Here is a 16,924-nt window from a genome sequence, read left to right as displayed (position 1 = left end):
CTCAATCAGGGATCATGCAGTATTATGGGATAACATCACAGTACTCCATGGCCAATGAGATTTGGCTGTGCGGTACTTTCATTGAGAGAATGTGAGAGAGATAAGTACAGTAAGTGCATATTTTTTGCAAGGAGGACTATAAAAACAAACAAACCACCATCAAGGATGGTTGTTTACCAAAAATAAATAAATGCAATAAAATACATGAATCTGTTTGCCTTGCCTCTAATTAATTTGTCTGGACAGGTCAGGACTCTTAGCCACAGATGCATTTGTGCATGTCTGTTGATGGATTTGTGGGCTGGTGAAAGCCACTGAAAGAAAACCTCAAGCTGCAGACTGAGAGCATTTTGTTTTTGCTTTTCATATATTTAGCAAACGATCTCTCATGCTGCAGCTATATATAAAGATGTGGGAGAAATTACATTCTCTGGTAGAAAAGTTATTGCACTTCTGAGCTGGGGAGCCATAAACACACACACACACACACACACACACACAGCCTGGGAGGAGTGAGAGGGATTCTCATTCACTTTCCTCTATAAATAAATCAATTTTGCAAACAGGAAAACCGTACATCCTGGCACTGCAACCAAGTCCCTGCTCCATTAATGAAAGTGCCATGTGTGTTCCTATGGCTGAGATTATACCACTCACTAAGGGCAGCCCTGCCATGAGGCAGAGTGGCTCGGACAATTGATTTTGGGAATAAATAAACTGATTTTATTATAAATAACATAAAGCTAAGGATGCAAGCTAACCACCCCAATCTGTGCCAGCAGGGCTTTGGTGAGTGGTGTAGCCGCATTTGCAGCCTGGAGGCCTGTGGCAACCACAGCGAAAGCTGGCGGGGGGAAGGACACAAACAAATGGGTCCAACCCTCCTCCAGGGTCAGGAACAGGTCTGATGCCATCAGCAGTGAAATTAGCTGAGTATCCAGCAGAGCTCTCCCCTCCTTCAGAAAGCCCCCATTTGGGGGGCATTCCTCTGACCACCGCCAACTGGGATATCACCAGGATGCCTCTTGCATACACATTTGGTGATTGGCAGGTTACAGACAACTCATCCACTCAATCCACCACCATCCTGCCTAGTGTAATTGTGGGGGAAGGTTAGATTGTTCCGCCTGTTCCTCGTTATTCAATTTATTATTACTGTATTGTTATTTTAACTAGGGGTGTGCATTGGATCTCTGTACAAACAGGGGTAATTTGGGTGAGGTTCTTGCATTCCAATGTCAGGTTCTGCCATTCAAAAATCATGAACTCCCTAAATTCCAGAACTCCCTAAAATCATGAACTCCCTAAATGGTTCATGAACTCCCTAAATTCCAGTGTCATTGTGGTTTCTGGTGCTCCCAACAAGTGACTATTGCATTATTATTTTTTATTCCTTCAGAAAGAAATACAGTTTAAACTACCGGTAAGTTGACATGGGCATTTGGATACGATGCCTGCACCTTCTTGGAGGAGAGGTAGCAGCATAGGAGTGTGGGAAACTTTTTACTAAGACCGGCCTTTGACCCATCTAGCTCAGTATTGTCAACGCCAGGAACTGGAAGGCTGAGGGCAGGATTTTTGGGTGGCCAAACTTCCGAGGGCTGCATTCTAAGGGTGGGTGGAGGTCAGAGACTGAAGGGCGTGGGCAAAAGTGGGGAGGGCCAAAGACAAAACAAAACTTGGGGATTCAACCTGGAACATTCTCCATGTATGGAGCTATGGCCATTCTACCTCAATGGGCGACATGTCTTGGACCAGCCCAGATTTTTAGGGATGAGTGGATTTCCTGCTTTCAGGCTTGGCATAGAACAGAGGTGGCCAACTCCCAAGAGACTGCAGTCTACTCACAGAGTTAACAACTGGCAGTGATCTATCCCTTTTGGGGGGGGTTCAGGTCAAAGTTGTTCAGCTTTTTTTAGGGAGGAGGAAAGCCCTTTTTTAGGGGTTCAGGTCAAAGTTGTTGAGCCAAGCTTGTTGAGCTTCTTTTGGGGGGAGCCAGTGATCTACCACAGACGTCCAGTGATCTACCAGTAGATCATGATCTACCTGTTGGATGTGCCTGGAAAATTTCTAAATTTAATCTCAGAATTGTTGCTATATATATATATATATGCACCTTACGCAGCACTTTTCAGCTCACACTATTGTTTTTCTCCTTACAGGTGACCACTGGGCATGAGTGCCTAACTAAACTTGATTTAAGACCTGATGCAAAAACTTGTAAAAGCAACTGTCTGGTTATCACAGCGCTAAAAGTGGCCAATCAGCATTGGCTTTGTGACAACTTCACTTAGGACAATGCAGACAAAGCAATTGAAAGTGTTTGCCAGGAGCACCCTGGTAACAGCAGAATCCCTCTTTGCTCTGTGATTTCATCAATGTGCATTTGCACTCCTGTGCATTAGTGGCCTCTAAAGTGCGTTGATGGGAAAGACAGGCCTGAGGAGAAGCAAACTGAAGCCCAAAAATGTTTGAAAATGGGAGAAGGGTTTGTTAAGCAACACAGTGCCAGATTTACGTATAAGCTAAACAAGCTATAGCTTAGGGCCCCACTCTCTTGGGAGTCCCCCCCCCCCAAATTAAAAACGTAAGATAAAAAACAAATAAAATAAAACCTACATACAGCAACAGTGGTAAATGGCTTTAGATACCTATTAGGTCCATAAATTACCATATAGCATATATTCAACACAAAAACAGCGACAATTTGTTGTTGACAGCTGCACATATAAAGAGTCCCATTACCATCAGTAGCTTAGGGCCTCATCAAACCTAAATCCGGCCCTGAAGCAACACCAAAGTAATTCCAAAGTATGGGAAAATATTTTGTGAGCATTCCTAGTACATACACATGTAAATACATACATTAGCTAAGTTTTTTTAAAAATAATATATTGTAAACCATCCTGTGATCCTTGTAGGAAGGGCAGTATAGAAATGTAATAAAAAAAAATATATGCATCAATGTGAACTGCAGGCCTGTGGCTGCTAAACAGCTCTTACTGCAGCACAACACAGCACAGCAATGCCTTTCTTCTCCCTTAGGATCTGAACTTATAAAAATTCCATCCCTTTCAGCAAAGACAAAAGCATGTTAGCATCTCCTCCAGCTACGCCTACTTTTTAATAGCAAAACAAAATCGAAAATTCTTTCTAGTAGCACCTTAGAGACCAACTGAGTTTGTTCCTGGTATGAGCTTTCGTGTGCATGCACACTTCTTCAGATACACTGAAACAGAAGTCACCAGATCCTTAAATATAGTGGGGGAGTGGGGAGGGGTATTACTCAGAAGGGTGGTGGGAATGGGTGATAGGCTGATAAGTGTGGAAAACCTGTTGACGACTCTAAACGGCTGCAGTTAGTCTTGCAGGGAAATGCAAGGGGTGAGATGGCTAAAGATGGCTTTGTTATGTATAATGAGATAAGAATCCAATGTCTTTGTTCAAACCAGGTTTCTCCATGGTTTTAAGTTTGGTGATTAGTTGCAATTCAGCCACTTCTCTTTCCAGTCTATTTCTGAAATTTCTTTGTATTAAGACAGCTACTTTGAGATCTTTTATAGAATGTCCTGGGAGATTGAAGTGTTCTCCTACTGGTTTCTCTGTCTTGTGATTCCTGATATCAGATTTATGTCCATTTTTAATAGCAGGCATTCATGCCATTCTGTTGTACTGTTCTCCCAGTTGGATATGTCAGTGTGGTGGGAAGGAGGGGGGGGGGAATTATCTTATTCCCTTGTTCCTACCCCACTCATATTCACTTCTTTAAGATGTATCTGCCTGTTTTCTGATTTCAATAAAATAAATAAATTCCTTTGTGGAACATGAAAAGGCTCGTTTTGATTCACACTCATTTGTCTGGCTATGTTTGTATGTTCAGAACGAGCCTTTTGGCTAGTAATTCTGGGTTGCCATCAGGCTGAACTGAATGCTAGGTATAAGCCAATAGCAGATGCCTGAATCGAGTCCCCTTCTGCTGCTCTGGCAAAAAATGGAATAACCAAGGGGCAAAATCCAGCACTGAGCTTTGTGGTTTTAAACACATTGAAAGTGAGGCAGACTATATATGGGATTACAGATCAGGTGTATAGCATGCAGTTCTCTCACCTGTGGCGAGATTGATGTGTCCCAAAGTTTATTTGATGGCACAGATTTGAAGAGAGAAAAGATCCATTGTCCACAATTTATGTGTTATATTGTCATGTGTTTGAAGATATAGCAGAAGAGAAGAGAAGAGAAGAGAAGAGAAGAGAAGAACATTTACAGGTAACTTACAGGTAAATTATTACTATTAAGACATCTGAAGGCAGCCCTGTTTAGGGAAGTTTTTAATGTTTAATGCTGTATTGTGTTTTTAATATTTGGTTGGGAGCCACCCAGAGTGGCTGGGGAAACCCAGCCAGATGGGTGAGGTATAAATAATAAATTATTATTATAAATTATTATATAACAAAAAGGGTATTCAATCAGTCCTAATTTAAACATGGGTAAAAGTAAAGGGACCCCCTGACCATTAGGTCCAGTCGCAGACGACTCTGGGGTTGCTGTGCTCATCTTGCTTTATTGGCTGAGGGAGCCAGCGTACAACTTCCGGGTCATGTGGCCAGCATGACTAAGCCACTTCTGGCGAACCAGAGCAGCGCACGGAAACGCTGTTTACCTTCCCGCCGGAGTGGTAGCTATTTATCTACTTGCACTTTGACATGCTTTCAAACTGCTAGGTTGGCAGGAGCAGAGACTGAGCAACGGGAGCTCACCCCGTTGCGGGGATTTGAACCACCAACCTTCTGATCGGCAAACCCTTCACCACCATTCACTCCATAAGATGCACAGATATTTCCCCTTACTTTTTAGGAGGAAAAAAGTGTGTCTTATGGAGCAAAAAATACGTATATTTTATTTTTATTTTTGCAGCTTCATTGCTGCCCTTAGTGTAATAATACATTTCACCTGGAGGAAGTGTGTTTTGTAATCACCTAAATCCAGTTTAAATTTCTTTGGATTCGAATAACAGTTGGATTTAGGCAAGTGTTAGATATGGGCAAATACAGTAAACACCATGCTTTCCTACACCCACTTCAGATAATTATTTACCTAGGCCTTCTCCTAATATGTCTGCTTATGCCTTATTTCACCGTAAGTTAAATATTTGCATTTCTTATCCAAACACACTGCTGTTTAGCTGCATCCAACTGGAAGTGCAAATTGCACAGCAATGCTAGCAACAGTGCCCCAGAATGGCAGTTAAGCAGGCATAAGGTTTGGAAATATAGCCCTAAGTATCGCCAATATACTTTGCAAACAGATTCTCAGCACAGAATTATGATCATCATATGCAACAGTTATGGTGCAGTTTATTTGAAAGATACATTTTAAAACAACATCTCATTTAATGGGACTGGAACGATTTTGTGGAAGGAATAGCTTGCTTATTTAAGGAGGAACAGAGACACACATATGCTGCTGCAAAGGTGCTTGCCTCAGGAGTACCCACAGAATAAGGCAATCTGATCAGGCTTTGAAAAGACCAGCTCTTTAATTAAACCCTTTTAAAGCACACACACACACACACACACACACACACACACACACACACACTGTGCCTGCATGGCCACCAAATAAGAAAACAGGGATTGTAAAAAAGCTTCCTATTGAACAGAAAGCAGCACTTCATGTTTACAGCTGCTGCCAGAGGGAGTGAGGTACAGTTTCTTTAAAACAGCTAGATGCTGCTATGAGGATTAGCTCCCTAGGCTGGTGATGTTTTTGAGGTCCCAAGACTGGTCCAAGAGTGCTGTCATTATCGCTTGCCATAATGCACCTAAGAAGATCAGAAGTAGTATGACAGAATTTCTGTATTTGTATATCCCCCTTTGGGGGGGGCAGTTCAGTTGAGATGTCCCTGCTTGTCCCCACCCGACCCCAAATCCTGAAACTGCCCCATGTATCATAGTTTACCATCTGCTCCTCTTCCTCCCCAGCAGTGCAAAGAAAGCCAAAGAATAAGGCTTCAGTTAGGCATGAGTGAATATGTCTCCTCATTTTTCCAGTCATCTTTTGGCCTCATTTCTCATCACTACACTTAAAAAAAAAAAAGTATTTGCAAGAATTCGTCAGCATTTTAGTATGCATTTCTCCTAATATATACATTTTATGCAATTTCCCCCCATATATGAATTTTCAAGAGAGAGAAGTCAGTAGGAGAACACTTCAGTCTCCCAGGACATTCAATACAGGATCTCAAAGCAGCTGTCTTATTACAAAAGAATTTCAGAAACAGACTTGAAAGAGAAGTTGCTGAATTACAAGTTATTACTAAACTGAAAACTATGGAGAGACTTGGTCTGAATAGAGATATTGGATTCTTGTCTCATTACATAAAAGGTAAAAGTAAAGGTACCCCTGACCATTAGGTCCAGTCGTGGACGACTGGGGTTGCGGCGCTCATCTCGCTCTATAGGCCGAGGGAGCTGGCGTTTGTCTGCCAAAAGCTTCTGGGTCCTGTGGCCAGCATGACTAAGCCGCTTCTGGTTAACCAGAGCAGCACACGAAAACGCTGTTTACCTTCCCGCCAGAGCAGTACCTATTTCTCTACTTGCACTTTGAAGTGCTTTCAAACTGCTAGGTGGGCAGGAGCTGGGACCGAACAATGGGAGCTCACCCTATCACAAAGATTCGAACCGCCGACCTTCTGATCAGCAAGCCCTAGGCTCTGTGGCTTAGACCACAGTGCCACCCATAGAGTCACATCTCATTACATATGCTAAAGCTATTTTTGGTCATCTGCATACTATCCCTTCCTTTTTCCTGTAGGACTAATTGCAGTCCTTAATAGTCGTCAACAGGTTTACCGTACCCATTGAGAATCACCCATCTCCTACTACCCTCCTGAGAAAAACCCCACCCCACCCTCCCACTATATATAAGGGTCTGGTGACTTCTGTTTCAGTGTATCTGAAGAAGTGTGCATGCACACAAAAGCTTATACCCAGAACAAACTTAGTTGGTCTCTAAGGTGCTACTGGACAATTTTTATTTATTTATTTATTTACTCTGTGTCAGACCAACACGGCTACTTAACTGAATCTATGAATTTTCATGCACACTTTCCTCAAATAGTTGAATTTTCATTGCCATCTTTTGGCTGAAGAACTGCACTGAAAAATTGGGGTAAGTATGAATTTTGGAGAATACAATCGTACCTTGGTTTTCGAACAGAATGCTTTCCGGAAGTCCGTTCAACTTCTGAAATGTTCAGAAACCAAGGCGTGGTTTCCAATTGGCTGCAGGAGTGTCCTGCAGCCAATCGGAAGCCGTGGAAGCCATACCGGACGTTCAGCTTCCAAGGCAAAGTTTGCAAACCGGAACACCTACTTCCAGGTTTGCGGCATTCGAGTTCCAAGTTGTTTGTGAACAAAGCTGTTCATAAACCAAGGTACCACTGTAGCTGAGTTTCTCTTTGTCCCAAGAAGCCCCCCACATTAGCACACAAAGAGCTTCCTCTGTTTGGATCCTCAGAAGGGTCTGTCCATCAGATCTCAAAACTTGGGACAGCAGATTTAAAGAGAGGTGACCCAAATTGTTCTGGGCTTTCTTTATCTGTTAACATCAAACATGGAACTGGTAGCCAGTGCAGCTCATGCTGAATCTGTGTAACATATTTCCAGTTGGATAAACCACTCCCAGCTCTGACAATCAGATTCTATACTAGCCACCCTTACACAAAATATTGTGCTAGATGTTTGTTCCAGTTCTGCATACAGAATGGCATTTAGCAATAGGTGAAACAAAAGTAGCTAAGTAGAATAAAAGTAACAATAAACTAGTATATACAGTGGTACCTCGGGTTACAGACGCTTCAGGTTACAGACACTTCAGGTTACAGACTCCCCTAACCCAGAAATAGTACCTCAGGTTAAGAACTTTGCTTCCGGATGAGAAATCGCACGGCGGCAGCAGGAGGCCCCATTAGTTAAAGTGGTACCTCAGGTTAAGAACAGTTTCAGGTTAAGAACGGACCTCCAGAACGAATTGAGTTCTTAACCCGAGGTACTACTGTAATAAGTAAAACAAAATAAGAAATGTTAAAGTTATAGTGCTGGATGGAATTATGCACCACTCACCACATACAAATCTATCATCTATCTATCTAACTATCTTTCTACTATCTATCCATCTATTTATATATGTATATATATTGTGTTTGTGGCTATTTATACTACATATCTGCCAAAGGTTGAAGTGGTTTATAAAGCTGATGTTTAAAAATAATGCGAACATATTTGCATAGCCCTGTAGAATGTTTCTGAGATTATCTCAGTAAACATTACAGCAATCCTTTTTATCATGTCAGTATATTACAGAGGCTGTGAGTCAGTGGCTCACCTAAAGTCATGCAGTGTGCTCATGCTGGAGATGACATTTGAACCTCGGACTGCCTGCCTCACACTCTCGGCTGCTGTGCAACACCAGTTCCCACTGAGACTGGGTTGAATATCACATGTAGACCGTTCTGTAGGACCATTTAATCCCCTGTGAAAGGATTGTTGTTGTTCAGTCGTTCAGTCGTGTCCGACTCTTCGTGACCCCATGGACCAGAGCACGCCAGGCACGCCTATCATTCACTGCCTCCCGCAGTTTGGCCAAACTCATGTTAGTAGCTTCGAGAATACTGTCCAACCATCTCATCCTTTGTCGTCCCCTTCTCCTTGTGCCCTCCATCTTTCCCAACATCAGGGTCTTTTCCAGGGAGTCTTCTCTTCTCATGAGGTGGCCAAAGTACTGGAGCCTCAACTTCAGGATCTGTCCTTCTAGTGAGCACTCAGGGCCGATTTCCTTGAGAATGGATAGGTTTGATCTTCTTGCAGTCCATGGGACTCTCAAGAGTCTCCTCCAGCACCATAATTCAAAAGCATCAATTCTTCGGCGATCAGCCTTCTTGATGGTCCAGCTCTCACTTCCGTACATTACTACTGGGAAAACCATAGCTTTAACTATACGGACCTTTGTTGGCAAGGTGATGTCTTTGCTTTTTAAGATGCTGTCTAGGTTTGTCATTGCTTTTCTCCCAAGAAGCAGGCGTCTTCTAATTTCGTGACTGCTGTCACCATCTGCAGTGATCATGGAACCCAAGAAAGTGAAATCTCTCACTGCCTCCATTTCTTCCCCTTCTATTTGCCAGGAGGTGATGGGACCAGTGGCCATGATCTTAGTTTTTTTGATGTTGAGCTTCAGACCATATTTTGCGCTTTCCTCTTTCACCCTCATTAAAAGGTTCTTCAATTCCTCCTCACTTTCTGCCATCAAGGTTGTATCATCAGCATATCTGAGGTTGTTGATATTTTTTCCGGCAATCTTAATTCCGGTTTGGGATTCATCCAGCCCAGCCTTTCGCATGATGAATTCTGCATATAAGTTAAATAAGCAGGGAGACAATATACAGCCTTGTCGTACTCCTTTCCCAATTTTGAACCAATCAGTTATTCCATATCCAGTTCTAACTGTAGCTTCTTGTCCCACATACAGATTTCTCAGGAGACAGATGAGGTGATCAGGCACTCCCATTTCTTTAAGAACTTTCCATAGTTTGCTGTGGTCGACACAGTCAAATGCTTTTGCGTAGTCAATGAAGCAGAAGTAGATGTTTTTCTGGAACTCTCTAGCTTTCTCCATAATCCAGCGCATGTTTGCAATTTGGTCTCTGGTTCCTCTGCCCCTTCGAAATCCAGCTTGCACTTCTGGGAGTTCTCGGTCCACGTACTGCTTAAGCCTGCCTTGTAGAATTTTAAGCATAACCTTGCTAGCGTGTGAAATGAGTGCAATTGTGCGGTAGTTAGAGCATTCTTTGGCACTGCCCTTCTTTGGGATTGGGATGTAAACTGATCTTCTCCAATCCTCTGGCCACTGCTGAGTTTTCCAAACTTGTTGGCATATTGAGTGTAGCACCTTAACAGCATCATCTTTTAGGATTTTAAATAGTTCAGCTGGAATATCATCACTTCGACTGGCCTTGTTGTTAGCAAGGCTTTCTAAGGCCCATTTGACTTCACTCTCCAGGATGTCTGGCTCAAGGTCAGCAACCACACTACCTGGGGTGTATGAGACCTCTATATCTTTCTGGTATAGTTCCTCTGTGTATTCTTGCCACCTCTTCTTGATGTCTTCTGCTTCTGTTAGGTCCTTTCCACTTTTGTCCTTAATTGTGGTAATCTTTGTACGAAATGTTCCTTTCATATCTCCAATTTTCTTGAACAGATCTCTGGTTTTTCCCATTCTGTTATTTTCCTCTATTTCTTTGCATTGCTCGTTTAGAAAGGCCCTCTTGTCTCTCCTTGCTATTCTTTGGAAATCTGCATTCAATTTCCTGTATCTTTCACTATCTCCCTCGCATTTTGCTTGCCTTCTCTCCCCCGCTATTTTTAAGGCCTCATTGGACAGCCACTTTGCTTTCTTGCATTTCTTTTTCATTGGGATGGTTTTCGTTGCTGCCTCCTGTATAATGTTACGAGCCTCCATCCACAGTTCTTCAGGCACTCTATCCACCAAATCTAAGTCCTTAAACCTGTTTTTCACTTCAACTGTGTATTCATAAGGAATTTGATTTAGATTGTATCTTACTGGCCCAGTGGTTTTTCCTACTTTCTTCAGTTTAAGCTGGAATTTTGCTATAAGAAGCTGATGATCAGAGCCACAGTCAGCTCCAGGTCTTGTTTTTGCTGAGTGTATAGAGCTTCTCCATCTTTGGCTGCAGAGAATATAATCAATCTGATTTCGATGTCGCCCATCTGGTGATGTCCATGTGTAGAGTCGTCTCTTGTGTTGTTGGAAAAGAGTGTTTGTGATGACCAGCTTGTTCTCCTGACAGAACTCTATTAGCCTTTGCCCTGCTTCATTTTGAACTCCAAGGCCAAACTTGCCAGTTGTTCCTTTTATCTCTTGACTCCCTACTTTAGCATTCCAATCCCCTATAATGAGAAGAACATCCTTCTTTGGTGTCATTTCTATAAGGTGTTGTAAGTCTTCATAGAATTGGTCAATTTCAGTTTCTTCAGCACTGGAAGTTGGTGCATAAACTTGGATTACTGTGATGTTAAAAGGACTGCCTTGGATTCGTATCGAGATCAATCTATCATTTTTGAAATTGCATCCCAGTACAGCTTTCGCCACTCTTTTGTTGACTATGAGGGCCACTCCATTTCTTTTACGGGATTCCTGCCCGCAGTAGTAGATATGATAGTCATCTGAACTGAATTCGCCCATTCCCGTCCATTTTAGTTCACTGATGCCTAGGATGTCAATGTTTATTCTTGCCATCTCATTTTTGACCACATCCAGCTTACCAAGGTTCATGGTTCTTACATTCCAGGTTCCTATGCAATACTTTTCTTTACAGCATTGGACTTTCCTTTCGCTTCCAGGCATATCCGCAACTGAGTGTCCTTTCGGCTTTGGCCCAGCCGCTTCATCAGCTTTGGATCTACTTGTACTTGTCCTCCGCTCTTCCCCAGTAGCATGTTGGACGCCTTCCGACCTGAGGGGCTCATCTTCCAGCGTCATATCTTTTATATGCCTGTTGTCTTTGTCCATGGAGTTTTCTTGGCAGGGATACTGGAGTGGGTTGCCAGTTCCTCCTCCAGGTGGATCACGTTTGGTCCAAACTCTCCACTATGACCTGTCCATCTTGGGTGGCCCTGCACGGCATAGCTCATAGCTTCCCTGAGTAATTCAAGCCCCTTCGCCACGACAAGGCAGTGATCCATGAAGGGGTGTGAAAGGATAGAGGGAGAATATTGATAACATCCAAGTACAGTGGTATCTCAGGTTACATACGCTTCAGGTTACATACTCCGCTAACAGAAATCGTGCTCCAGCGGTGTGGCGGCAGTGGGAGGCCCCATTAGCTAAAGTGGTGCTTCAGGTTAAGAACAGTTTGAGGTTCAGAACGGACCTCCAGAACAAATTAAGTTCTTAACCCGAGGTACCACTGTAATGGCCTTGGCCCAATATACCTGAAGGAGCATCTCCACCCACATCGTTCTGCCCAGACACTGAGGTCCAGCTCTGAGGGCCTTCTGGTAGTTCCCTCACTGCGAGAAGTGAAGTTATAGGGAACCAGGCAGAGGGCCTTCTCGGTAGTGGCACCCGCCCTGTGGAATGCCCTCCCATCAGATGTCAAGGAAATAAACATCTATCTGACTTTTAGAAGACATCTGAAGGCAGCCCTGTTCAGGGAAGTTTTACATGTTTGATCTTTTATTGTGTTTTTAATATCCCATTGGAAGCCACCCAGAGTGACTGGGGAGGCTGGGCCAGATGGGCAGGGTATAAGTAATAAATTATTATTATTATTATTATTACTACTACTACTACTACTAGGTTACATATATCAGAAGCATAGCCTCTATGTTCTAGAACTGGGATGGGCAATGTGGTACGCTCCCATCATCCTTTGCCATTTGTCATGGTGGCTGGAGCCAGTGGGAGTTGTAGTTCACAAGATCTGGAGTGCAATGCTGTCTACTTTTGTCCTTGAAGAAAGTTAATTAAAAATGCTTCATGAAGCTAATGACCAGATTCTGCCTTGCAGTACAAGTTTTCCTAAATAAGTAAATTAGCAATTAAAAGAATTACATGAAAACACAGGGGCATTGATATTACCCATTATCTAGGAAACTGATGACCTTTGCACCCATAATCATCTGCAATTAGCCATGACAGTGTATAAACAAAGTCCACTAAATTCTAACAGGAATTAAGTCACCCTTAATAAAAGAATGCATTTAACTGAATTCCCATGTTCATCTGCTGGATCCAGAGAAGAGCGTGGTTTATAATGAGCTCAGCAGATGCAGCAAAATGGGTGATGACGCTTTATATTCCCCATGGCAGAGTCACAGCCAGCCCAGCCCATCTCCTATTGTTGAAAAAACAATGCCCTCAAATCTGTCCTTTAGCAGGACAAAGCAGCTGGCCAGCCACTAGTTCTGGAAAAGATGTATTATGCGGTAAATTGCCAGTGGAATGCATGGAATGCTTCCCAGCCGATAGTCACTGTACAAGCTCTATCAGCTAGCACCATGCTCTGCTGTTCTGTTTTCCAACTGTGAAGGTAAAATAGAAGGGTTAAAGGTTGACCCTCAAATAAAGGTGTGTCTATTCATAGTCACATCTAGATGGGATAGGATATCTAAGCACTCTGGTCTCAGCTGTCCTGTGATGAGCCAGTACAGATGGCCAAATGACTATCTGCATCCAATTATGCAATGGTGAGGACTGCCAAGACGGTGGGGCTTTGATGTTTCACATGCAAATATGAAAGATTACACATTTGTTCAAGGAGAGCGTTTCACCTTTATATTTCTCCTTCTCAGTCAGAACACTAGTTCAGGCCAAAGAGGCCCTTTGATGAGAAGACTTTGTGTGCTTGTAGGTGCCTGGCCATCTGTATGAGCTCATACTATTAATAAGTCAGCCATTAATGACATTTCCCCATCAATGAGGGAGCCGTCTTAAGAGTCGTTGTATGGAAGCCTGTTTTTCTCCTTTGCATTCAGACATTTTATTGAGGTTTGCTTGGGTATACACTGATAGCATTCCTGAAACTCAGAAACAGTGTGGGCATTGCCTGAAATATGCACATTTGTTTTAGGGAAAGGGTGGTGTCTTCCTCACATGTACCTGCTACATATTTTATGATTTTATTTATTTTAAAAAGGTCCATTCTGCCTCTTACTTCACTCTATCAACGGGTTCCCAAGGTGAATTACAGGTGTGTTGAATGCTCACAAGTGAAAACTTTCAACACAAAATCCAGAGGAAACCATGGAACTCCCCCCCCCCTTTCATTCACTAATCATTTATTAATATCACTTTGGGACATCCACTTTCCCAGAAGTGTAATAATGTTAAGTGCTTCAAACTTTTTGTCCTTCCAGCTTGTCCCTAGACAATGAATAGGGAACATTCAGTATTCAGAGTTAAGTTGCTTCCAAATGGACAGTGTAATATGTAGTGTAGCTCTGAGTACTTCTTCCTAAATTAACATGCCAGCCAATCATCGTAGCACTGCAACACCTGGAAAAAGCTGGGGATCTGAAACCCCTTTAGAGGTTTCAAAGAAAGCACATGATTAATCATGATGATCTGTTACCTAAAAAATTAAAAACGGTGGGTGTTGTTGTTGTTTTTATACCCAAAACAACATAGAACTATTCAATATAAGAGCAATCAAGTTTCAGCTGAAAAACCAGCAACTGTAGGTGAGAGAACAACTCCAACAAGCAGTAAAGGAACTCCATTCTTTACTGAAAATAGTTATAATATTTAGCACTGCTTAGCATCCCATTTTAGCACTATTAGATACCTGTAAGCTGCAAGCAGCCAACCTTAAAGCCTTTAGCTGTTGCCCATCTCCAGTGCTTACATTTACTTACAATTGTATGACATCTTCCTATCTGGCCATGCATTGCAGGCTCACAATGGTTCAAATGTGTAGTAGCCAGTAACCTTCATACTAGAAAACAGGCTGACATTTGTTATCGTTTTCATGGAGGAAGTTGCAAATGAGCAGAAATACTTTGTTATACAAAACTGTCACAATTGCACCACTCCTGCTTGAAGCTGGTGTGACTATGGCAATCATAGCAATCCCAAAGAAGTGGTTCACATAAACATTTGGTTTACATGTTCTCATGTGTGTAAACCACGCCTTGGAAGGAAAAGGTGCCAAGATACAACGTAGAATTAAGCTATCCTAAAATAGCTACATTGTGGTGCCAAGTAAGGGTATTCAGCAAACTCACTCTCTGGTGTTTTATGAGAGTTGTGAAAATAATTGATTTAAAGCATTGCAACTGTCAACAACTAAAACTGTGTGATTATTTTTGCAACCCCAAATTTCCTGCTGAGTTACAATTTATATCAACAAACTAATTAGATTTTTTTTTCTGCCGATGCTAACAAGTTTATCTATTAATTTATGTGAGCATTTAAAAACTGCTAAATGGAAAGTGCACTGTGTAAACATTGATTTGACTTTCAAAAGGTGTAATGTCTGCCGCTCACTCAGATTTATGGTGAAGATAGAGAAAATCCTTTGTGTTGCACTTGAAATTTCCATGATACTTGCTGCAGTAGCTGAAAACAGTCAGTGGTGGGAGACTTGAACTTGATTGTACGTTGCAACTTTCTATTGAAGCAGTCTTTTGGGCCACAAGGAAAACATTTACTGTAGGGCTGTTCCCATGTTACAGCTACACATGTGCACTGCATACATAGTGCATAGCTTTACCCTCAATGTTAGTGTGCTCCCCTCCCCATTGATGTCCATGCATTCAGCAGACCATTGGAAATGACAACCTATCAGCATGAGGTATATTCCCAAATAGGCATTTTGTGTGTTCCTGACTGGGGAGATTGCCTACACAGAACAAAGACATATTCCCTAGTTTCCAACAGTCCACTTAATCAGCAGACCCTGGGGGCAGAACCAGAAAGCAAGTGGACATTGGAGCCGGTGGATGTAGTCCTGCTCCCTCTTTGTAGGCATGCTGTTCACCAGTAGCGCAAGGCATAAAGATCCCCAGTAAGATTATAAGAACGACAGCTCTATGGCTTGGTTTCCCCACAATCACTACCACATGGAAGAGTGACCTAGGGACTAGACTGTGAAACATTTTTGTTTAAAAAGTGTAGAAGCAAGAATTTGTTGTTTAGTCATTTAGTCGTGTCCAACTCTACGTGACCCCATGGACCAGAGCACTCCAGACACTCCTGTCTCCCACTGCCTCCCACAGTTTGGTCAAACTCATGTTGGTAGCTTCGAGAACACTGTCCAACCATCTCGTCCTCTGTTGTCCCCTTCTCCTTGTGCCCTCAATCTTTCCCAACATCAGGGTCTTTTCCAGGGAGTCTTCTCTTCTCATGAGGTGGCCAAAGCATTGGAGCCTCAGCTTCAGGATCTGTCCTTCCTGTGAGCACTCAGGGCTGATTTCTTTAAGGATGGATAAGTTTGATCTTTTTGCAGTCCATGGGACTCTCAAGAGTCTCCTCCAGCACCATAATTCAAAAGCATCAATTCTTCAGCGAAGCAAGAATACTTGCAACTTATGGTAAGAGTGTGCAAGAGACAAAGCCTGCTCCCCCCCTGAAAATATGAAAGTAATATCAATCTTGAAATGTTAGTTAGTTAATTAATTAAAATTTGTATACCTCCCTTCATCCAAAATCACAGGGCGGTTCACAACATAAACATGAGAATACAAAATACATAATAAATTGAGAACAGACAATAACCTTCCTCCCACAAGCACATTTAAAAGGCAAAAGGCCTGGTTATAGAGGACTGCTTTTGCCTGGTGCCTAAAGATCTACCTGGGCCTTCCTTCTGGTATATCGTAGGCTTTAACACTGAGGGATATAGATTGTGTGTAGATGGTATGTCCATGTGAGGGGAGGTCATAGAGGCATCCTCTCCAGTGCACTGAGTTGCTGGCAGTCCAGCCAGAAGGTGAGCTGGTCAAATTGAAAGTGATGCCACAGGAAGAGCTCACTGAGGATGCAGTGCAGCCTGACAGAGGACACAGGTGGGTGGAGAGACGCATCGGGCGTTGGTTTCAGCCACTGAGGAAGTGAAGGGAAATGACAAATAGACACACAGGAAAGGAAGTCAGAGTGGGAAACGTGGCAATGGAGCAAGTGAGGATTAATGGATGCTCATGAGAGAGGAAGGTGAAAGAATGTGTGTACATGCATGTGACAGTAGGGCAGGAACCAGGCATGCAGGAGAACAGGTGGAGGAATGAATGAATGAATGAATGAAGGCAGGGGAACTGCAGGTGGATGATAATGAGCAGGAAATGGAGGAGGAAGGGGAACAAGTGGGAAGCCAGGTAGTAAACAGGCAAGAACCAAGGAAAGTAACAAG

Source organism: Lacerta agilis, chromosome 3, assembly GCF_009819535.1.
Source record: "Lacerta agilis isolate rLacAgi1 chromosome 3, rLacAgi1.pri, whole genome shotgun sequence".
Lineage (NCBI taxonomy): Eukaryota > Metazoa > Chordata > Lepidosauria > Squamata > Lacertidae > Lacerta > Lacerta agilis.
The sequence above is the reverse complement of the archived record's forward strand: the minus strand, read 5'-3'. Positions refer to the sequence as shown.